Source organism: Euprymna scolopes, chromosome 41, assembly GCF_053919585.1.
Source record: "Euprymna scolopes isolate OS-2025 chromosome 41, ASM5391958v1, whole genome shotgun sequence".
NCBI lineage: Eukaryota > Metazoa > Mollusca > Cephalopoda > Sepiida > Sepiolidae > Euprymna > Euprymna scolopes.
This window is the reverse complement of record NC_136522.1, coordinates 25,778,587-25,804,079: the sequence shown is the minus strand read 5'-3', so window position 1 is coordinate 25,804,079 and position 25,493 is coordinate 25,778,587.

Here is a 25,493-nt window from a genome sequence, read left to right as displayed (position 1 = left end):
CTCAGACAAAACTTGTAAGTTAAACACTTCTCCTGTTTTACGAAGACACTACAACAAAAATTGTAAGTTACACACTTCTCCACTTTTACGGATGACACTAAAACTAAAATTGTAATTTACACACTTCTCCAGTTTTACAGACGACACTAAAACTTATATTGTAAGTTACACTCTTCTCTAGTTTTACGGACGACACTCAAACTAAAATTGTAAGTAACACACTTCTCAGTTTTACGGACGACACTTAAACTTACATTGTAAGGTACACACTTCTCCAGTTTTAGGGACGATACTAAAACAAAAATTGTAAGTGACACACGTCTCCAGTTTTACGAAAGACACAAAAACTAAAATTGTATGTTACACACATCTCCAGTTTTACGTACGAGACTTAAACTAAAATTGTAAGTTACACACTTCTCCAGTTTTAGGAAAGACACTAAAACTAAAATTGTATGTTACACACTTCTCCAGTTATACGAATGACACTAAAATCAAAAGTGTAAGTTACACACTTCTCCAGTTTTACAAACGACACTAAAATAAAAATTGTAAGTTACACACTTCTCCAGTTTTACGGAGGACACAAAAACTTTAATTGTAAGTTACACACTTCTCCAGTTTTACGGACGACACTCAAACTAAAATTGTAAGTTACACACTTCTCCAGTATTACGGACGACACTAAAAGTAAAATTGTAAGTTACAAACTTCTCCAGTTTTATAAAAGACACTAACAATAAAATTATAATTTATACACTTCTCACATTTTTCGGACGACACTAAAACTAAAATTGTAAGTTACACACTTCCCAGTTTTACAAACGACACTAAAACTAAAATTGTAAGTTACACACATGCCAGGTTTAACGAAAGACACAAATACTAAAATTGAAAGTTACACACTGCTCCATTTTTACGGACGAAACTAAAACTAAAATAGTAAGTTACTATCTTCTCCAGTTTTTCGGACGACACTCAAACTAAAATTGTAAGTTACACACTTCTCCAGTGTTACGGACGACACTAAAACTAACATTGTAAGTTACCCACATGCCCAGTTTAACGAAAGAAACTCAAACTAAAATTGAAAGTTACACACTGCTCAATTTTTACGGAGAAAACTACAACTAAAATTGTAAGTCACACACTTCTCCAGTTATACGAAAGACACTAAAACTTAAATTGTAAGTTACACACTTCACCAGTTTTACGGAGGACACTCAAACTAAAATTGTAAGTTACACACTTCTGCAGTTTTACGTACGAGACTAACACTAAAATTGTAAGTTACACACTTCTCTAGTTTTACGGACGAGACTAAAACTACAATTGTCAGTTACACACGTCTGCAGTTTTAGGAAAGACCCGAACACTAAAATTGACAGTTACACACTTCTCCAGTTTTACGGATGAACTAAAACTGAAATTGTAAGTTACACTCTTCACCATGTTTTACGAAAGACACTTAAACTAAAATTGTTCGTTACACACTTCTCAAGTTCTACGGACGACACTAAAACAAAAATCGTAAGTTACACACTTCTCCGGTTTTACGGACGACACTCAAACTAAAATTGTAAGTTACACACATGCCCAGTGTAACGAAAGACACTAAAACTAAAATTGAAAGTTACACACTGCTCTATTTTTACGGACGACAGTAAAACTAAACTTGTAAGTTACACACTTCTCCAGTTATACGAAAGACACTAAAACATTAATTCTAAGTTACACATTTCTCCAGTTTTACCGACGACACTCCAACTAAAATTGTAAGTTACACACTTCTCCAGTTTTACGGACGACAGTAAGAATAAATTGTAAGTTACACACTTCTCCAGTTTTACGGACAACACTAAAACTAAAATTGTAAGTTACACACTTCTCCAGTTTTACACACGACACTCAAACAAAAATTGTAAGTTACACACTTCTCCAGGTTTAGGAAAGATATTAAAACAGAAATTGTAAGTTACTCACTTCTCCAGTTTTACGAACGACACTCAAACTAAACTTGTAAGTTACACACTTCTCCAGTTTTACGAAGGCACTAAAACTAAAATTGTAAGTTACTCACTTCTCCAGTTTTACGGACGACACTCAAACTAAACTTGTAAGTTACACACTTCTCCAGTTTAACGGACGACACTTATACTTAATTGTTAAGTTACACACTTCTCCAGTTTTACAAACGAAACAAAAACTAAAATTGTAAGTTACATACTTCTGCAGTTTTACGGACGACACTGAAAATAAAATGGTAAGTTACACACTTCTCCCGTGTTATGGACGACACTAAAAATAAAATTGTAAGTAACATACTTCTCCAGTTTTACGGACGACACTACAACTGAAATTGAAAGTTACACACTTCTCTAGTTTAACGGACGACACTCAAACTGAAATTGTAAGTTACATACTTCTCCTGTTGAACGGACGACCCTACAACTGAAATTGTAAGTTACACACTTCTCCAGTTTTACGAAAGACCCTAAAACTAAAATTGTAAGTTTAACACTTCTCTAGTTTTACAAACGACACTAAAACTAACATTGTAAGTTACACACTTCTCCTCTTAAACTCAAACTTAATGCTTAACGCTTCTGCAATTTGCCTAAGGACCCTAAAACCAAATGTAATTTACACGCTTCTGCAATTTAATGAGCGACCCTCAGACTCAAATTGAATGCTACACGCTTCTGCAATTTGACTAGCGACACTCAAACAAAATTTCATTTACACGCTTCTGCCATTTCATGAGACACACTAAAATTCAAATCGAATGCTAAACGCTTCTGCAATTTTACTAGCGACACTCAAACAAAATTAAATTTACACGCTTTTGCAATGTAACTAGCGACACTAAAAAAAAATTAATTTACACGCTTCTGCAATTTGATGAGCGACACTCAAACTCAAATTGAATGCTACACGCTTCTGCAATTTGACTAGCGACACTCAAACAAAATTTAATTTTCACGCGTCTGCAATTTTATGAACGACATTCAGACTCAAATTGAATGCTACAAGCTTCTGCAATTTTACGAGGGACACTAAAAAAAATTAATTTACACGCTTCTGCAATTCGACTAGCGACACTCAAACAAAATTTAATTCATACGCTTCTGCAATTGGCTAGCGACACTAAAACGAAAATTAATTTACACGCTTCTGCAAATTGAGTAGCGACACTCAAACTAAAATTGAATGCTACACGCTTCTGCAATTTGACTAGCGACACTCAACCAAAAATTGAATGCTACACGCTTCTGCAGTTTGACTAGCGACACTCACACAAAATTTAATTTACATGCTTCTGCAATTTGTCTGGCGACACTCAAACTAAAATTGAATGCTACACGCTAATAAAATTTGACCAATGACACTCAAACAAAATTTAATTTACACGCCTCTGCAATTTTACTAGCGACAATCAAACAAAATTTAATTTACACGCTTCTGAAATTGGACTAGCGACACTCAAACAAAATTTAATTTACACACTTCTGCAAATTGAGTAGCGACACTCAAACTAAAATTGAATGCTACACGCTTCTGCAATTTGACTAGCGACACTCAACCAAAAATTGAATGCTACACGCTTCTGCAGTTTGACTAGCGACACTCACACAAAATTTAATTTACATGCTTCTGCAATTTGTCTGGCGACACTCAAACTAAAATTGAATGCTACACGCTAATAAAATTTGACCAATGACACTCTAACAAAATTTAATTTACACGATTCTGCAATTTCACAAGCGACACTCAAACAAAATTTAATTTACAAGCTTCTGCAATTTGACTAGCAACACTCAAACAAAATTTAATTTACACGCCTCTGCAATTTTACTAGCGACACTCAAACAAAATTTAATTTACACACTTCTGTAAATTGAGTAAGAACACTCAAACAAATTTGAATGCTACACGCTTCTGCAATTTTACTAGCGACACTCAAAACAAATTTAATTTACACGCTTCTGCCATTTGACTAGCGACACTCGAACAAAATTTAATTTACACGCTTCTGCAATTTGACTAGCGACACACAAGCAAATTTAATGTACACACTTCTGCAAGTTGACTAGCGACACTCAAACAAATTTAATTTACACTCTTCTGTAATTCGACTAGCGACACTTAAACAAAATTTTATTTACACGCTTCTGAAATTTGACTACCGACACTACAACAAAATTTAATTTACACGCTTCTGCAATTTGATGAGAGACACTCAAACAAAATTTAATTCACACGCTTCTGCTATTTTACTAGCGACACTCAAACAAAATTTACTTTACACGCTTCTGCAATTGGACTAGCAACACTAAAAAAAAATAAATGTACACGATTCTGCAATTTAAAAAGCGACACTAACACAAAATTTAATTTACACACTTCTGCAAATTCAGTAGCGACGCTCAAACAAACTTTAATTTACACGCTTCTGCAATTGGACTAGCGACACTCAAACAAAATTTAATTTACACGCTTCTGCAATTTTACTAGCGACATTCAAACTCGAATTGAATGCTACACGCTTCTAAAATGTTAATTGCGACACTCAAACAAAATTAAATTTACACGCTTCTGCAATTTTATGAGCGACACTAAAACTCAAATTGAATGCTACAAGCTTCTGCAAGTTGACAAGCGACACCCAAACAAAATTTAATTTACACGCTTCTGCAATTGGACTAGCGACACTCAAATAAAATGTTATTTAAACGCTTTTGCTATGGACTGACGACACTAAAACAAAATTGAATGTACACGCTTCTGAAATATGATTAGCGATTCTAAAAACAAAATGTAATTTCCCCGCTTCTGCAATTTCACTTGCGACACTAAAACAAAATTTAATTTCCCCGCTTCTGCAATTTCACTTGCGACACTAAAACAAAATCTAATTTACACGCTTCTGCAATTTGATAAGCGACACCCAAACTAACATTCAATGCTACACGCTTCTGCAATTGTACTAGCGACACTAAAAAAAAAAATTGATTTACACGCTTCTGCAATTTGACTAGCGACACCCAAGCAAAATAAAATTTACACTCTTCTGCAATTTGACAAGCGACACTATAAAAACTTTAATTTACACGCTTCTGCAATTTCCCTAGCGACACTTTAAAACAAAATTTAAGTTACACGCTTCTGCAATTTGACTAGCGACACTCAAACAAAGTTAAATTTACACGCTTTGGCAATTTGATAAGCGACACGCAAACAACATTTAATTTACACGCTCCTCCAATTTGATGAGCGACACTCAAACTCAAATTCAATGCTACACGCTGCTGCAATTTGACTAGCGACACTAAAACAAAATTTAATTTACACGCTTCTCCCATTTGACTAGCGACACTCAAACATTATTTAATTCACACGCTTCTGCAATTTGATTAGCGACACTAAAGAAACATTTAATTTTCATGCTTTTGCAATTTTATGAGCGATACTACAACTCAAATTTAATGCTACACGCTTCTGCAATTGTATTAGCGACACTCAAACAAAAGTTAATTAACACGCTTCTGCAATTGGACCAGCGACACTCAAACAAAATTTATGTTACTTCTGCAATTATGTTGCTTCTGCAATTGGACTTGCGACACTCAAACAAAATTTAATTTACACGCTTCTGCAATTTGATGAGCGACACTCGAACTCAAATTTTATTTACATGCTTCTGAAAGTGACTAGCGCCACTAAAAACCAAACTTAATTTACACGCTTCTTCAATTTTACTAGCGACATTAAAACAAAAATGTATTTAAACGTGCCTGCAATTTGACTAGCCACACTAAAACAAAATTTTATTTACACGCTTCTGCCATTTTACTAGCGACACTAAAACAAAATTTAATTCACACGCTTCTGCAATTTTACTAGCAACACTCAAAGAAATTAAATTTACACGCTTCTGCAGTTTTACAAGCGACACTAAAAAAATTTAATTTACGTGCTTCTGCAATAGTACTAGCGTCACTAAAACAAGATTTAATTTACACGCTTTGACAACATTTAATTTACACGCTTCTGAAATTTGACTAGAAACACTCAAACAAAATTTAATTTACACGCTTCTGCAATTTGACTAGCCACACCCCAAAAAAAATTTAATTACACGCTTCTGCAATTTGACTAGCGACACTCAAACAAAATTTAATTTACACGCTTCTGCAATTTGACTAGAGAAACTCAAACAACATTTAATTTACACGCTTCTGTAATAGTACTAGCGACACTCGAACAAAATTTAATGTACAAACTTCTGCCATTTAACTAGCAATACTCAAACTAAAATTAGAATTCTACACGCTTTAGCAATTTGACTAGCAACACTCGAACAAAATTTAATTTACACGCTTCTGCAATTTGACTAGCGACACTAAAACCCAAATTTAATTTACACGCTTCTTCAATTTTTCTAGCGACATTAAAACAAAATTTAATTTAAACGTGTCTGCAATTCGATGTACACTCTTCTGCTATTTTACTAGCGACACTAAAATAAATTTTAATTTACACGCTGCTGCACTCACAGAAATTAAATTTACACCCTTCTGCAATTTTACAAGCGACACTAAAAAAATTTAATTTACGTGTTTCTGCAATAGTACTAGCGACAGTCAATCAAAATTTGATTTACAGGCTTCTGCAATTTGATGAGCGACGCTCAACCTCAAATTGAATGCTACACGCTTCAGCAATTTGATGAGCGACGCTCAACCTCAAATTGAATGATACACGCTTCTGCAATTGGACTTGCGACACTCAAACAAAATTTAATTTACGCGCTTCTGCAATTGGACTACCGACACCTAAAAGAATTTAATTTACACGCTTCTGCAATTTGACTAGAAACAATCGAACAACATTTTATTCACAGGCTTCTGCAATTTGACTAGCAACACTAAACAAAATTTAATTTAAACGCTTCTGCAATTTTACTAGCGACACTCAAACAAAATTTTATGTACACGCTTCTGCTATTAGATGAGCGTCACTCACACTGAAATTGAATGCTACATGCTTCTGAAATTTTTACTAGCGCTACAAAAACAAAATTTTATTTACACGCTTCTGCAATTTGACTAGCGACTGTCAAACAAAATGTAATTTACACGCTCCTGCAATTCGACTAGCGACACTCAAACAAAATTGAATTTCCACGCTTCTGCAATTTGACTAGCGACACTCAAACAAAATTTAATTTACACGCTTCTGTAATTTGACTAGCGACACTCAAGCACAATTTTATTTACACGCTTCGGCAATTTGACTAGCGACACTCAAACAAAATTTAATTTACACGCTTCTGCAACTTGACTAGCAACACTAAAACAAAATTGAATTTACACGCTTCAGCAATTTGACTAGCGACACTCAAACAAAATTTAATTTACACGCTTCTGCAATTGGATGAGTGACTCTCAAACTAAAATTTAATTAACACGCTCCTGCAAGTGACTCGCAAAACTAAAAAATTTAATTTACACGCTTCTGCAATTTGACTAGTTACACTCAAACAAAATGTAATTTACACGCTTCTGTAATACGACTAGCGACACTCTAACAAAATGTAATGTACACACTTCTGTAATTTGTCTAGCGACACTCTAACAAAATAAAATGCTACACGCTTCTGTAATTTTACCAGGTACACTCAAACAATATTTAATTTACACGCTTCTGCAATTGGACTAGCGACACTCAAACAAATTTAATTTACACGCTTCTGCAATTTGATGGAGTTACACTCGAACTCAAATTTAATTTACACGCTTCTGCAATTTGACTAGCGACACTAACACAAAATTTAATTTACACACTTCTGCAATTTTAGTAGCGACCCTCAAACTAAAATTGAATGCTACAGGCTTCTGCAATTTTACTAGCGACACTAAAACAAACTTTAATTTACACGCTTCTGCAATTTGACTAGCGACACTCAAACAAAATTAAATTTAAACGCTTCTGCAATTTAACTAGCGAAACTAAAAATAAAAATTTTATTTACACGCTTCAGTAATTTAATGAGCGACACTCAAACTCTAATTACAGGCTACACACTTCTGTAATTTGACTAGCGACACTCAAACTCTAATTGAATGCTACACGCTTCTGCAATTTGACTTGCGGCACTAAAACAAAATTTAATTTGACTAGCGACATAAAAAAAAAATTAATTTACACGCTTCATCAATTTGATGAGCGACACTCAAACAAAATTTAATTTACACGCTTTAGCAATTTGACTAGCGACATATAAACTAAATTTTATTTACACGCTTTTGCAATATGATGAGCAACACTCAAACTCAAATTAAATGCTACACGCTTCTGCAATTTGACTAGCGACACTTACACAAAATTTAATTTACACGCTTCTTTAAAATTTTACTAGCAATACTCGAACGAAATGAAATTTTATTTACACGCTGCTGCAATTAGCCTAGAGACACTAAAACGACATTTAATTTAAACACTTCTGCAATTTGACTAGCATCACTCAAACAAAATTCATGCTACACGGTTCTGCAATTGTATGTGCGACACTCAAACTCAAATTGAATGCTACACGCTGCTGCTATTTGACTAGGGACACTAAAAAAAATTAATTTACACGACTCTGCAGTTAAACTAGCGACACTAAAACAAAATTATATTTACACACTTCTGCAATTTTACTAGCGACACTCAAACAAAATTTAATTTACACGCTCCTGCAATTTGACTAGCTACACTCAAACAAAATTAATGTACACGCTTCTGCAATTTGATTAACGAACCTAAAGCAAAATTTGATTTACAAGCTTCTGCAATTTGACTTGGTACACTCAAGCAAAATTAATTTAACACACTTCTGCAATTTGACTTGCAACACTCAAACAAAATTTAATTTCCACGCTTCTGCAATCTTACTAGCGACACTCAAAAAAAATTAATTTACAGATGTCGGCAATTTGACTAGCGACGCTCAAACAAAATTTTATTTACATGTTTGTGCAATTTGACTAGCGACACTAAAACAAAGTTTTATTTACACGCTTCTGCAATCTAACTAGCGACGCTAAAACAAAATTTCATTTACACGCTTCTGCAATTTGACTACCGAACTTAAAACAAAATTTAATTTACACGCTTCTGCAATTTGATGAGCGACACTCAAACTTTAATTGAATGCTACACGCTTCTGCAATTTGACTAGCGACACTCAAACAAAATTAAATTTACACGCTTCTGCAATTTGACAAGCGACACTCAAACAAGATTTAATTTACACGCTTCTGCAATTTGACTGGAGTCACTCAAGCCAAATTTAATTTACATGCTTCTGCAATTCGACTAGCGACACTCAAACTAAAATTGAATGCTACACACTACTGCAATTTGACTAACGACACTCAAACAAAATTTTATTTACACGCTTCTGAAATTTTACTATTACACTAAAAAAATTTAAATTACACGCTGCTGCAATTTGACTAGCGACAATAAAACAAAATTTAATTTACACAATTCTGCAATTTGACTAGCGACACTCAAAACAAAATTTTATTTCCACGCGTCTGCCATTTGACTAGCGAAACTCAAACAAAATGTAATTTACACGCTTCTGCAATTTGATGAGCGACACTAACACAACAATTGAATGCTACACGCTTCTGCAATTTGACTAGGGACATTAAAACAAAATTTCATTTACAGGCTTCGGTCATTTGACTAGCGACACTCAAGCAAAATTTAATTTACACACTCCAGCAGTTTGACTATCGACACTAAAAAAAATTTAATTTAAAGTCTTCTGCAATTTTACTAGCAACACTCATACCAAATTGAATTTACACGCTTCTGCAATTTGACTAGCGACACTAACACAAAATTTATTTTACACGCTTCTGCAATTTGATGAGCGACACTCAAACTTAAATTGAATACTACACGCTTCTGCAATTTTACTAGCGACACTAAAACAAAATTTAATTTACACGCTTCTTTTATTTGACTGACGACACTAACACAAAATTTATTTTACACGCTTCTGCAATTTGATGAGCGACACTCAAACTTAAATTGAATGCTACACGCTTCTGCAATTTTACTAGCGACACTCAAACAAAATTAAATTTACACGCTTCTTTTATTTGACTGACGACACTAACACAAAATTTAATTTACACGCGTCTGCAATTTGATGAGCGACACTCAAACTTAAATTGAATGCTACACGCTTCTGCAATTTTACTAGCGACACTAAAACAAAATTTAATTTACACGCTTCTGCAATTTGACTAGCGATACTCAAACAAAATTAAATTTACACGCTTCTGCATTTTTACAAGCGACACTCAAACAAGATTTAATTTGCTTCTGCAATTTGACTGGAGTCACTCAAGCCAAATTTAATTTACATGCTTCTGCAATAGTACTAGCGAAACTCGAACACAATTTAATTTACATGCTTCTGCAATAGTACTAGCGAAACTCGAACACAATTTAATTTACATGCTTCTGCAATTTGACTTGCGACACTAAAAAAAAAATTTCTTTACACGCTTCTGCAATTCGACTAGCGACACTCAAATAAAATTTAATTTACACGCTTCTGCAATTTGACTAGCGACACTCAAACTAAAATTGAATGCTACACACTACTGCAATTTGACTAACGACACTCAAACAAAATTTTATTTACACGCTTCTGTAATTTTACTATTACACTAAAAAAAATTTAATTTACACGCTGCTGCAATTTGACTAGCGACAATAAAACAAAATTTAATTTACACACTTCTGCAATTTGACTAGCGACACTCAAACAAAATTTAATTTACACGCTGCTGCAATTTGACTAGCGACAATAAAACAAAATTTAATTTACACAATTCTGCAATTTGACTAGCGACACTCAAACAAAATTTAATTTACACGCGTCTGCCATTTGTCTAGCGAAACTCAAACAAAATGTAATTTACACGCTTCTGCAATTTGATGAGCGACACTAACACAACAAGTGAATGCTACACGCTTCTGCAATTTGACTAGGGACATTAAAACAAAATTTCATTTACACGCTTCGGTCATTTGACTAGCGACACTCAAGCAAAATTTAATTTACAGACTCCTGCAGTTTAACTATCGACACTAAAAAAAATTTAATTTAAAGTCTTCTGCAATTTTACTTGCAACACTCAAACCAAATTGAATTTACACGCCTCTGCAATTTTACTAGCGACACTAACACAAAATTTAATTTACACGCTTCTGCAATTTGACTGGTGACACTAAAACAAAGTGTAATTTATATGCCTCTGCAATTTTACTAGTGACACTCAAACAAGATGTAATTTACACGCCTCTGCAATTTGCCTAGCGACACTCTAAAAAATTTAATTTAAACGCTTCTGCAATTTTATGAGCGACACTTTTACTAAAATTGAATGCTACACGCTTCGTCCATTTGACCAGTGACACTACAACAAAATTTTATTTACACGCTTCTGCAATTTGACTAGCGACACTCAAACAAAATTTAATTTACACACTGCTGCAATTTGAATTGCAACACCTAAACAAAATTTAATTTACACGCTTCTGCAATTTTACTAGCGACACTAAAACAAAATTTAATGTATACGCTTCTGAAATTGGACTAGCGACAAAAAAAAAACTTACTTTACACACTTCTGCAATTTGACTTGGTACACTGAACAAACATTTAATTTACACGCTTCTGCCATTATACTTGCGACACTAAAACAAAATTTAATTTACACGCTTCTGCAATTTGAATAGTTACACTCTAACAAAATGTTATTTACACGCTTCTGCAATTTAATAAGTGACACTCAAACTAAATGTGAATGCTACACGCTTCTACAATTTGACTAGCAATACTCGAACAAAATGTAATTTACACGCTTCTGCAATTTTACTAGCGACACTAAAACAAAATTTAATTTACACGCTTCTGCAATTCGACTAGCGACACTCAAACAAGATTTAATGTACACGTTTCTGCAATTTGATGAGCGACACTCAAAATAAAATTGAATGCTACACGCTTCTGCAATTTTACTAGCAACACTCAAACAAAATTTTATTTACACGCTTCTGCAATTTGAATTGCGACACTCAAACAAAATTTAATTTACACGCTTCAGAATTTTACTAGCGAAACTCAAACAAAATTAAATTTACACGCTTCTGCAATCTGACTAGCGACACTAAAACAAAGTTTAATATACACGCTTCTGCAATTTTACTTGCGACACTAAAACAAAATTTAATTTACACGCTTCTGCAATTCAACTAGCGACACTCAAACAAGATTTAATGTACACGTTTCTGCAATTTGAGGAGCAACACTTAAACTAAAATTGAATGCTACACGCTTCTGCAATTTGACTAGCGACACTAAAACAAGATTTAATTTACACGCTTCTGCAATTTGACTAGCGACACTAAAACAAAATTTAATTTACCCGCTTCTGCAATGTGACTAGCGACACTCAAACAAAATTTAATGTACACGCGCCTGCAATTTGACAATCGACACTAAAACAAAATTTAATTTACACGCTTCTGCAATTTCATGAGCGACACTCACTCTCAAATTGAATGCTACCCGCTTCTGGTATTTGACTAGCAATACTCTACAAAATTTAATTTACACGCTTCTGCAATTTGACTAGGGACACTAAAACAAAATTTAATTTACACGCTGCTGAAATTTTACTAGCGACACTCAAACAAAATTTAATTTACACAATTCTGCAATTCGACTAGCGATACTCAAACCAAATTTGATTTAAACGCTTCTGCAATTTTACTAGCGACACTCACACAAAATGTAATTTACACGCTTCTGCAATTTTACTAGCGACACTGACACAAAATTAAGTGCTACACTCTTCTGCAATTTTACTAGCGACATTAAAACAAATTTAATTTACACGCTTCTGCAATTTGACTCGCGACACTAAAACACAATTTAATTTACACGCTTCTGCAATTTGACATACGACATTAAAAAAAAATAAATTTTATGTACACGCTTCAGCAATTTGATGAGCGACACTCAAAAAAAATGTAATTTACATGCTTCTACAATTTGACTAGCAACACTCAAACAAAATTTAATTTACACGCTTCTGCAATTTGACTAGCGACACTAAAACAAAATTTTATTTACACGCTTCTGCAATTTTACTAGCAACCCTCAAACAAAATTTAATTTACATGCTTCTGAAATTTGACTAGTTACACTCAAGCAAAATTTAATTTACACACTTCTGCAATTTTACTTGAACACTCAAACAGAATTTTATTCAAACGCTTCTGCAATTTGACTAGCAACACTCAAACAAAATTTAATTTACACGCTTCTGCAATTTGACTAGCGACATTACAACAAAATTTAATTTACACGCGTCTGCAATAGGACTAGCGACACTCAAACAAAATTTAATTTACACGCTGCTGCAATTCGACTAGCGACAATAAAACAAAATTTAATTTACACAATTCTGCAATTTGACTAGCGACACTCAAACAAAATTTAATTTACACGCGTCTGCCATTTGTCTAGCGAAACTCAAACAAAATTTAATTTACACGCTTCTGCAATTTGATGAGCGACACTAACACAACAAGTGAATGCTACACGCTTCTGCAATTTGACTAGGGACATTAAAACAAAATTTCATTTACACGCTTCGGTCATTTGACTAGCGACACTCAAGCAAAATTTAATTTACAGACTCCTGCAGTTTAACTATCGACACTAAAAAAAAATTTAATTTAAAGTCTTCTGCAATTTTACTTGCAACACTCAAACCAAATTGAATTTACACGCCTCTGCAATTTGACTAGCGACACTAACACAAAATTTAATTTACACGCTTCTGCAATTTGACTGGCGACACTAAAACAAAGTGTAATTTATATGCCTCTGCAATTTTACTAGCGACACTCAAACAAGATGTAATTTACACGCCTCTGCAATTTGCCTAGCGACACTCTAAAAAATTTAATTTAAACGCTTCTGCAATTTTATGAGTGACACTTTTACTAAAATTGAATGCTACACGCTTCGTCCATTTGACCAGTGACACTACAACAAAATTTTATTTACACGCTTCTGCAATTTGACTAGCGACACTCAAACAAAATTTAATTTACACACTGCTGCAATTTGAATTGCAACACCTAAACAAAATTTAATTTACACGCTTCTGCAATTTTACTAGCGACACTAAAACAAAATTTAATGTATACGCTTCTGAAATTGGACTAGCGACAAAAAAAAAACTTACTTTACACACTTCTGCAATTTGACTTGGTACACTGAACAAACATTTAATTTACACGCTTCTGCCATTATACTTGCGACACTAAAACAAAATTTAATTTACACGCTTCTGCAATTTGAATAGTTACACTCTAACAAAATGTTATTTACACGCTTCTGCAATTTAATAAGTGACACTCAAACTAAATGTGAATGCTACACGCTTCTACAATTTGACTAGCAATACTCGAACAAAATGTAATTTACACGCTTCTGCAATTTTACTAGCGACACTAAAACAAAATTTAATTTACACGCTTCTGCAATTCGACTAGCGACACTCAAACAAGATTTAATGTACACGTTTCTGCAATTTGATGAGCGACACTCAAAATAAAATTGAATGCTACACGCTTCTGCAATTTTACTAGCAACACTCAAACAAAATTTTATTTACACGCTTCTGCAATTTGAATTGCGACACTCAAACAAAATTTAATTTACACGCTTCAGAATTTTACTAGCGAAACTCAAACAAAATTAAATTTACACGCTTCTGCAATCTGACTAGCGACACTAAAACAAAGTTTAATATACACGCTTCTGCAATTTTACTTGCGACACTAAAACAAAATTTAATTTACACGCTTCTGCAATTCAACTAGCGACACTCAAACAAGATTTAATGTACACGTTTCTGCAATTTGAGGAGCAACACCTAAACTAAAATTGAATGCTACACGCTTCTGCAATTTGACTAGCGACACTAAAACAAGATTTAATTTACACGCTTCTGCAATTTGACTAGCGACACTAAAACAAAATTTAATTTACCCGCTTCTGCAATGTGACTAGCGACACTCAAACAAAATTTAATGTACACGCGCCTGCAATTTCATGAGCGACACTCACTCTCAAATTGAATGCTACCCGCTTCTGGTATTTGACTAGCAATACTCTACAAAATTTAATTTACACGCTTCTGCAATTTGACTAGGGACACTAAAACAAAATTTAATTTACACGCTGCTGAAATTTTACTAGCGACACTCAAACAAGATTTAATTTACACAATTCTGCAATTCGACTAGCGACACTCAAACTAAATTTGATTTACACGCTTCTGCAATTTTACTAGCGACACTCACACAAAATGTAATTTACACGCTTCTGCAATTTTACTAGCGACACTAACACAAAATTAAGTGCTACACTCTTCTGTAATTTTACTAGCGACATTAAAACAAATTTAATTTACACGCTTCTGCAATTTGACTCGCGACACTAAAACACAATTTAATTTACACGCTTCTGCAATTTGACATACGACATTAAAAAAAAATAAATTTTATGTACACGCTTCAGCAATTTGATGAGCGACACTCAAAAAAAATGTAATTTACATGCTTCTACAATTTGACTAGCAACACTCAAACAAAATTTAATTTACACGCTTCTGCAATTTGACTAGCGACACTAAAACAAAATTTTATTTACACGCTTCTGCAATTTTACTAGCAACCCTCAAACAAAATTTAATTTACATGCTTCTGAAATTTGACTAGTTACACTCAAGCAAAATTTAATTTACACACTTCTGCAATTTTACTTGAACACTCAAACAGAATTTTATTCAAACGCTTCTGCAATTTGACTAGCAACACTCAAACAAAATTTAATTTACACGCTTCTGCAATTTGACTAGCGACATTCAAACAAAATTTAATTTACACGCGTCGGCAATAGGACTAGCGACACTCAGACAAAATTTTTTTTACACGCTTCTGCAATTTGACTAGCGACACTCAAACAAAATTGAATTTACACGCTTCTTTTTTTTGACTGACGACACTAACACAAAATTTAATTTACACGCTTCTGCAATTTGACTTCGTACATTAAACAAAGTTTAATTTACACGCGTCTGCAATTTGACTAGCGATACTAAAACAAAATTTTATTTACACGCTTCTGCAATTGGACTAGCGACATTAAAACAAAATTTAATTTACACGCTTCTGCAATTTAATGAGCAACACTCAAACTAAAATTGAATGCTACACATTTTGCAATTAGACTTGCGACACTAAAACAAAGTTTTATTTACACGCTTCTGAAATTTGACTAGCCAAACTCAAACAAAATTTAATTTACACGCTTCTGAAATGTGACTAGCGACACTAAAACAAAATTTAATTTACCCGCTTCTGCAATTTTACTAGCGACACTCAAACAAGATTAAATTTACACGCTACTGCAATTTGACTGGGGACACTGAAGAAAATTTTATTTACATGCTTCTGCAATTTGACTAGCGACACTGAAACAACATTTAATTTACACGCTTCTGCAATTTCATGAGAATGCTACACGCTTTTGCAATTTGACTAGCAATACTCGAACAAAATTTAATTTACACGCTTCTGCAATTTGACTAGCGACACTAAAACAAAATTTTATTTACACGCTGCTGAAATTTTACTAGCGACACTAAAACAAACTGTAATTTACATACTTTTGCAATTTGACTAGCGACACTCAAACGAAATTTAATTTACACGCTTCTGCAATTGGACTAGCGACACTAAAAAAAACTTTAATTTACCCGCTTCCGCAATTTTACTAGCGACACTCAAACAAGATTTAATTTACACGCTTCTGCAATTTGACTAGCGACACTATAACAAAATTTAATGCTACACGCTTCTGCAATTTGATTAGCGACACTCAAACAAAATTTTATTTACACGCTTCGTCAATGTGATGAGTTACACTCAAATTCAAATTGAATGCTACACGCTTTTGCAATTTGACTAGCGACACTCAAACAAAATTTAATTTACACGCTTTTGCAAATTGATGAGCGACACTCACACACAAATTGAATGCTACACACTTCTTCAATTTGACTAGCGACACTCAAACAAAATTTAATTTACACGCTTCTGCAATTTTACTAGCGACACTAAAACAAAATGTAATTTACACGCTTCTGCAATTTGACTAGCGACACTCAAACAAAATGTCATTTACACGCTTCTTCAAGTTGACTAGCGACACTGAAACAAAAATAAATGCTACACGCTTCTGCAATTTGACTAGCGATCCTCAAACAAAATGTAATTTACACGCTTCAGCAATTTGATGAGTTTACACTTGAACTCAAATTTAATTTACACGCTTCTGCAATTTGACTAGAGACACTAAAACAAAATGTAATTTACACGTTTCTGCAATTTGACTAGCGACACTCAAACAAAATTAAATGCTACACGCTGCTGCAATTTGACTAGCGACACTCAAACAAAATTTAATTTACACGCTTCTGAAATTTGATGAGTTACACTCGAACTCAAATTTAATTTACACACTTCTGCAATTTGACTAGAGACACTAAAACAAAATTTAATTTACATGCTTCTGCCATTTGACTAGCGACACTCAAACAAAATTTAATTTACACGCTTCTGAAATTTGATGAGTTACACTCGAACTCAAATTTAATTTTAACACACAGTTCTGCAATTTGACTGGAGACACTAAAACAAAATTTAATTTATATGCTTCTGCAATTTGACTAGCGACACTCAAACAAAATTTAATTTACTGTTGTTTTGCAAGGTTGAACAATAATTAGTAAGGAAATACAATGAAGACGCAAACAACAAGATAACGCAATAATAATTGTATTAAAGAAAAGGTATATTTACAATATGTACAAATTACGGTGTCGAGTCAGAAAGTCTTGGTGGGAGGACATGTACGCTCTTCGGCGTCACTTCCGATGGCATTTGAGTAAGACACCCCAAGGCCAACCTAGGCTTGCCATTTATAGTGTTATGTTATTCACATATGCAAATAAGTGGTTGCCACCACAACACCCCCCTTCCAAGATTTTACGTCACACAGATTTCAATATCTTTTTCTTTTTGGGTTTACCATTAATGGTTCATTCACTTTTCTTTTCCTACCTGATCTTCGGGGTTCAGGTGAATTTTGAGGCGGTTCCAAATTAAAAGATTCGTATATTATTTCTATGGTGTCCTCCTCTTCGACTCTTGTCGTATCATCATCATCTTGGATATGACGTTTTTTTATCATATTTATGTGCCTTTTATGTATATTCTGTGGACCTTTAATCATGTATGTACAATCACCAATGCGTTTATCCACTACTCCACATTCCCAGTAAGATGTGTTATTTCGGTAGCACTTAAAATATACTCGATCTCCCGAGTTATATTTCTTTTTTCTCGTGTGTGTAGTGTTTCAGATAATTGCCTGCCTTGGCAATAGTTTGTCAAACGCTGATTTTACCTTTCTGGCAAACATTAGATCATTAGATCAGCTGGTGATATGTTTGATGGTGTACTAGGATGTGGTGTAATCCTATATACTTGCAAGAATTGTTGCAAAGCTTTTTCTGTTGGTGTTCCAATGGATTTCTTTAACGCTCGTTTTAACGTATCCACGAACCTTTCCGCGAAGCCGTTCGATCTTGGATGATACGGCGGAGTCGTGATGTGCTTCATTCGGAACGTGTCGCAAAATTCCTTAAACTATGCGGATGTGAACTGCGTTCCGTTGTCAGTGGCCAGTGTGTCTGGTACACCGAATCTTGCAAACAACTCGTGTAGGAACCCTATTGAGTTGTTCGTTGTTGGATTCCTGCAACGCATTACCTCCGGCCATTTTGTGAAACTATCCACTACAATTAAATAATAGTTTTCACCTACTGGACCAGCGAAGTCCATGTGGATTCTCGACCATGGTTGGTCGGTTTTCGGCCAAGGTTTGTGTACTATAGGTGGAGATTTTGCCGCTAACTGGCATCCTTTACATTTATCAATTGTTGTCGCTATGTCAATGTCCATGTTACGCCGGTACACGTAGCTTCTCATTTACGACTTCATTCGATTTATCCCCGGATGTCCTGTGTGGAAATCTCTTAACATCCTATTCTGCAATGTTTTGGGTATTACCACTCTCTCGCTGTACAGTAACACATCGTCACATATGGAGAACACTTCCTGCACCTTTGTGTCCGTTATAATTTTCTCTTTTATGTCCTTTATATATTAGTCTTTCTCGGCTTCCCTTTTAATGTCCGACAAAGTTACGGGTAGTTCCTTAATGATGTTTGCTACCATATTTTTTACTTCAACATTTGTCCGAATTGCTGCAATGACTGATTCTTCCAGATTGTGTTTCTGTGGTATCAGTCTTGACAGTTCATCCGCATGGCAAATCTTTTTTGATGCTAGATGTTGTAGCTGGAAATCGTAATTAAGTAGTATTGTACCCCAGCGCAGCAATCTATTTGCGGTGTATACCGGCAATCCTTTTTTTGATCCATAGATCGTGACTAACGGTTTATGGTCGGTTTCAAGTATGAATTGTCTACCATATAAATATCGGTGAAATTTAGTCACGGCAAAGATTATGCTCAACGCTTCTTTTTCGATTTGTGAATATGCCCTTTCGGCTGGTATCAGCGTTCTCGAAGCGTGCGCTATTGGTTTTCTAGACCCATCCGGCATAATATGTTGAATGCATGCTCCTAAGCCGTAGGAGCTAGCGTCACTAGCGACGACTATTTTTAAGTTTGTGTCAAAGTGCGTTAAGAATAATTCGGATGTTAGTGCGCTCTTTATTTTGTCAAAAGCGGTTTGATATTCTTGCGTCCAGTTCCACGGTGTATCCTTTTTAAGCAGATTATTTAAGGGGGCTCGCAAGTTATGCATTCCTTCAATAAAAGATTGGTAATAATTTGCGAGTCCTAAGAAACTCTGCAAAGTTGTTACATTATCGGGTGCTGGCATATTTTTTATTGCCGCAGATCTGTCTGGGTCTGGACGTCGTCCATGTTTGTTTATTATGTGTTCAAGATACTTAATCTCGCTCATACAAAAGTCACATTTACTTTCTTTTACTTTAAAGCCGAATTCTTTTATTCGAGTAAATACTTGTTTCAAATGTTCCTTATGTTCTTCTAGGGATTTGCTCCTGGCAATAATGTCGTCCAGGTATGCACATGCGCACTCAATACCACTTAGCATGGTGTCCATCGCTTGCTGAAAGATGGCAGGCGCTACTTTGATGCCAAAAAGCAATCGGTTGTATTTGTATAATCTCTTATGCGTATTGATGCATAGTATTTTTGAGCAATTCTCCTCGACCGGTATTTGCAAATACGCGTCGCTCAAGTCTATCTTGGAGAAGATATTACCCCCATTCAACTTCGTGAATATTTCCTCTGGGCTTGGTAGGGGGTAATGGTGATCTTTTAATAGGGAGTTGACCCCGGTCGAAAAGTCTGCGCACACTCTAACTTCGTCATTCTTTTTCTTTACGTATACGGTGGGGGCTGCCCACTCATTGTGTTCTATTTTTGATAGAATTCCCGTCTGTTCCAATCTATTTAATCAATCTTTTCCAGCCCAGCGAACGGAACATTTCGCTTTTTTCTAAAAATTGGGCTGGCGTTTTCTTTAAGTTCAAACGAGGCCTTGAATTTATTGCAGCGACCTAAGTTAGTCGTGAATGCCTCAGGAAATAATTCTTTTAAATCGTCTTTTATATTTACTGTTGTTGGAGAAGAACATTCTAATTTTTTACAGAATGTATTGATTGGCTTATCCCATAGTCCGAATTTCTCAATTAAATCTATTCCAAACAGATTTTCACTATTTTTTAGTACGAATATTTTTAATTTCTACGAACTCCCTTTCAATTTTATCGGGAGGACAACTTCTCCTTCAAATTTTATACCACCACCAGTTACCGTCCGGACTGCTTTACTAGTTTTCATCATGGCCGGTTTTCCCAACTTTTTCCACGTATTCAGGTTTATTATAGAAACATCGGAGCCGGAGTCGAGTTGTAACTTTATTGATGTTTTAAATATTTCCACTTTTACGTATTTTCGCCGATCTTTGTCTAATTTTGTATTTGATTTTGTTTGCTGTACTCTCTTTCTGGTGTAATCTTTATATCTGCAGCAATCGCTTTTGTGTCCCACCTTCTTACAAATGTAGCATTTTTTCTTCTTATGAGGACAATCTGATTCCCAATGCTTTTCTACACATCTCTTACAGTTATATCTAGGAATAGGCTTGTTATATTCTGTACTATATTTATGGTTATTATCTTTGGAATATCTCGTTCCATTGCTTTTCTTTGTAAAGTTCTTGGTTGGTGCGTATGGTTTTCTAACTTTTCTTACATATGCCACTCTGGATTCTTCTATATTTTTAAATTCTTTTTTAGTGTAATGGCCCTTTCACAGTCCTCTGCTAGTTTCTGGAGGGTTAAATCTTGCTCAGATTCCAGCTTAGACAACAGTCGTCTGCGTATTTCTGCATTTTTCGTGGAAACTAACCCTTGAGCGAAGATTAGACATTTAAAATCTTCTACCGTTAGTTCTGCAAGCTTAAAATTATCGCAGTTTTTATTGACAACTGATGCGTATGTCAAATAATCTTGGTTGTCCATCTTTCTTAGATTCATGCACAGCCATCTTTTATGAAAAAGAGATATATTTGGATTAAATAATTCTTTTAGTAATTTTATACTTCCATGAACTCTAATTCCGCAGTTTTTTTAGGTAATATGTAATCTACGAATTTGCTGTGTTCTGATGTACCCAATTTTCTGAGTAAGAGGCTCACTTTCTGACTATTTGGCCAATTTTTACAGTCCAGTTGAAAAACATCCTCGTATCTTGTGTAGTATGCTTCAAAATTCTTCTCTTCCTCAGGCACATAATGAAATGTGTCCATGCTATTAAAAATAGTTGTATGGGAGAAATTAACACTATCGACATTTTCTCGATTACTCTTCAGTAGTTCCAGTGTTTTAGCAAAACGTTCATCTTGTCTTTCTTCATATTCCAATTGTAGTTTCTTATGCCTTTCTTCCTGTTCCAATTGCAGTTTTTTTTCTGCTTTAATTGTGCCATTTTCTGCTTTTCTTCTTGTTCCTGCTGCCATTTCAATAATCTGTCCTCTCTCTTTTCCTCGCGGTCAGCCTGTGCCTGTATTTGTGTTGCAAAAACTCGTTTTGTGTAGCTTGTCTGCGTTCATCCCGCTCAGCCTGTGCTTGTAAAAATTCCATGTTTTTTTTTAGTGTGTAGTTAAAAAAAATATTGTACCCTGTACAATATACACCGGTTTGGGTTACAACAAAAAAGAAAATTGCTGTAAGCTCCTGTCTTCAATAATAATATCGCTGTTTGCAATAATATATTCTTTTTGCGAGTCACGCTGCAAAAAATAATAAAACAGGTTTATCTGGAATCACGAAATGGAATTGACTTTCCGTTTTTAGGCACTTACTAATAAGTAACTCTTTCCACAAAATAAAAGTTTGGTTTTTTTTTTAATCGAGTCACAATTGAATAAATTTATGCAGTACATTGAGTTCTTTGAGTTTTTTTTCTAGTATTTTAGTAATTAAAATACCTCTTAAATTGAGATTACCTTTTTTCCCCGTGACGTTTTACTGTATTATCCGTTATTCAGTGACAACTTCAAGAAAAAAAATCCTTTCCTTGAATTTTAGTTTTAGCTGTGGTATTTCCTTTTAGTACCGACGTCAACCAAACCATTAATTAAAAAGTCCTTTAGTTGTTGTTTTGTTTACGGAGAACAGTAATTAGAATCCACTGGTGCACTTTTTCCGTAGGTTACTTCCTTGCTTTTCGTAATACGGGTCTGACCTGTCGTTTTTGCGACAGAACAAAGTTCGCTTTTCGTTTGCAAGTTGGTCCTTTAGTAAGATTTGTCGTGTAGCGAACAAACCAAAATTCACTTTTACATTAGTTGCAAGTCGGATTCCCAGAAAACGGCGTAAATTGTCGCTTTTGCCACGTTAGAGTTTTTTTTTCACATGAGTTGAAAGTTCTCTTTAGCGTAAAATCCGTTTGCTCGTCAACACTGTGCATTCCTTAAAAAAAATGGTCAACCTTTGCGTTGTACTTTTTTTCTTTTCTTTTTTTTAAGTTCTTCGTACAAACTGTTATATTTAACGCTTCATATCTCGTCGCCAACTGTTGTGGTTGCAAGGTTGAACAATAATTAGTAAGCAAATACAATGAAGACGCAAACAACAAGATAACGCAATAATAAGTGTATTAAAGAAAAGGTATATTTACAATATGTACAAATGACGGTGTCGAGTCAGAGAGTCTTGGTGGGAGGACATGTACGCTCTTCGGCGTCACTTCCGGTGGCATTTGAGTAAGACGCCCCCAAGGCCAACCTAGGCTTGCCATTTATAGTGTTATGTTATTACATATGCAACTACGTGGTTGCCACAACACAACATTTACACACATCTGCAATTTGAGTAGCGACACTAAAACTCCAATTAAATGCAAAACGCTTCTGCAATTTGACTAGCGACACTCAAAAAAATTTATTTGACACGCTTCTGCAATTTGACTACCGACACTCAAACAAAATTTATTTGACACGCTTCTGCAATTTGACTAGCGACACTGAAACAACATTTAATTTACACGCTTCTGCAATTATATGAGCGACACTCAAACTCAAATTGAACGCTACACGCTTCTGCAATTTGACTAGCCCCACTGAGACAAAATTTAATTAACACGCTTCTGCCATTTGACTAGTGACACTAAAAAAAATTTTTATTTACACGCTTCTACAATTTGACTAGCGAAACTCAAACAAAATTTAAGTTACACACTTCTGAAATTTTGCTAGCTACACTCAAACAAAATTGAATGCTACGCGCTTCTGCAATTTGACTAGCGACACTACAAAAAAAATTAATTTACACGCTTAAGCAATTTGATGAGCGACAATCAAACTCAAATTAAATGCTACGCGACTCTGCGATTTCACTAGCTACACTCAAACAAAATGTAATTTACACGCTTCTGCAATTTGACAAGCGACACTCACACAAAATGTAATTTACACGCTTCTGCAATTTGATGAGCGACACTCACACTCCAATTGAAGGCTACACACTTCTGCAATTTGACTAGCGACACTCAAACAAAATTTAATTTACACGCTTCTGCAATTTAACTTGCGACACTAAAACAAAATTTAATTTACACGCTTCTGCAATTTGACATGCGACATGTAAAAAACAAAATTTAATTTACACGCTTCAGCAATTTGATGACCGACACTCAAACTACATTTAATTTACACGCTTCTGCAATTTTACTTGCAACACTCAAACAAAATTTAATTTACACTCTTCTTTTATTTGACTGACGACACTAACAAAAAATTTAATTTACACGCTTCTGCAATTTGAGTAGGTTCACTAAAAGAAAATTTAATTTACACGATTCTGAAATTTTACCTGCGACACTAAAACAAAGATTAATTTACACGCTTCTGCAATTTTACTAGCTACACTAAAACAAAATTTAATTTACACGCTTCTGCAATTTGATTAGCGACACTCAAACTAAAATTGAATGCTACATATTCTGCAAGTTCACTAGCGACACTCAAACAAAATTTTATTTACACGCTTCTGCAATTTGACTTACGACACTCAAAAAAATTTAATTTACACGCTTCTGCAATTTGACTAGCGACACTAAAACGAAATTTTATTCACACGCTTCTGCAATTTGACTAGCGACAGTAAAACAAAATTTAATTTACACGCTTCTGCAATTTTATGAGCGACACTAAAATTAAAATTTAATTTACACGCTTCTGCAATTTGATGAGCGACTCTAAAACTCAATTTGAATGCTACACACTTCTGCAATTTGCCTACCGACGCTCAAACAAAAGGTAATTTACACGCTTCTGCAATTTGATTAACGACACTCAAACTCAAACTGAATGCTACACGCTTCTGTAATTATACGAGCGACACTCACACTAAAATTGAAAGTAACACGCTGCTCTAGTTTTACAAGCGGCAGTTACACTGAAATTGTAAGTTATAAGCTTCTTCAATTTGACGAGCGACACTAAAATTGTAAGTTACACGCTTCTGTGCGTTAACGAACGACACTCAAACTAAAATTGTAAGTTACTCGCTTCTGCAATAGTACGAGCGACACTCAAACAAAATTTAATTTACACGTTTCTGCAATTTTACTAGCGACAATCAAACAAAATTTGATTTACACGCTTCTGCAATTTGAATAGCGACACTCAAACAAAATTTAATTTAC